This window comes from Sinocyclocheilus grahami, unplaced genomic scaffold, assembly GCF_001515645.1.
Source record: "Sinocyclocheilus grahami isolate Dianchi unplaced genomic scaffold, SAMN03320097.WGS_v1.1 scaffold14828.1, whole genome shotgun sequence".
Taxonomy (NCBI): Eukaryota; Metazoa; Chordata; class Actinopteri; order Cypriniformes; family Cyprinidae; genus Sinocyclocheilus; species Sinocyclocheilus grahami.
The window spans coordinates 4,491-5,201 of record NW_015515513.1 but is presented as its reverse complement, the minus strand read 5'-3'; the positions used below and the strand labels follow the sequence as shown (position 1 = coordinate 5,201).

Genomic DNA, 711 nt, shown 5'->3' with positions numbered 1-711 from the left:
TGAAATCAGCTGATATATGAACATAATGAAAAGAATATCAGGAAGCACATCCACAGATGTCACGCTCTTAATGTTTTACCTGAATGCTGGATATCTGGAATCATTTCATTCAGCAGATCTTTAAACACACAGTGATGATAAATATGAGAGGAAAGATTCAAACTGGACTGAGTGTGAATCAGGGGTGCGTTTCCCCAAAATTATGTTAGCTAACTATGGTGGTAAGTTCCACTGAACTCTATTGGTAACTTGCAGAACTTGCAACTATAGTTGCTTTTGGGAAACACACCCCTGAGCTGCAGTGTTTTATCAGTGAATAATCAGACGTTTATCAGCTGAAACTCACCTGAGTCTGGAGTCGCTGCAGTTTCATTCCTCGCTGAAAAACAGATTCACAATCATCATGATTCACTTGAAGATTCAGTTCAACACAGAGTTTGATCTCAATCCGGACACACTGATGTGTTTCACTGTTTCTCTCACCTCTGAAGATGGTGTCCAGTCTGAACTGTGATGAAAGAAAGATTCATTAGAGCAGAATGAATCAAATTAAATTAATATTAAGCAGATGAATGTTGAGAGAGATTGAATTGATTTACTCCTGAAGCATCACAGATGATCTCATGCTTCAGATTCACACAGCGAGACGTGACGAGGCGATCAGTAGAGACAGAAATAACAGGAGCAATCAGTGCTTGAGGATCTGATGGA

The 711-nt window shown here is 39.5% G+C and overlaps 1 long non-coding RNA gene across 1 annotated transcript; it reads right to left on the bottom strand.

The window, feature by feature from the left end:
- Positions 1-346: 346 nt before the first annotated feature.
- Positions 347-701, bottom strand: LOC107579162 (uncharacterized). The gene is made up of 3 exons (XR_001608441.1): positions 600-701; positions 484-508; positions 347-379 (listed from the first exon to the last, which is right to left on the bottom strand). It is a non-coding gene; the product is annotated as an uncharacterized lncRNA (long non-coding RNA).
- Between the last annotated feature and the right edge of the window lie 10 nt (positions 702-711).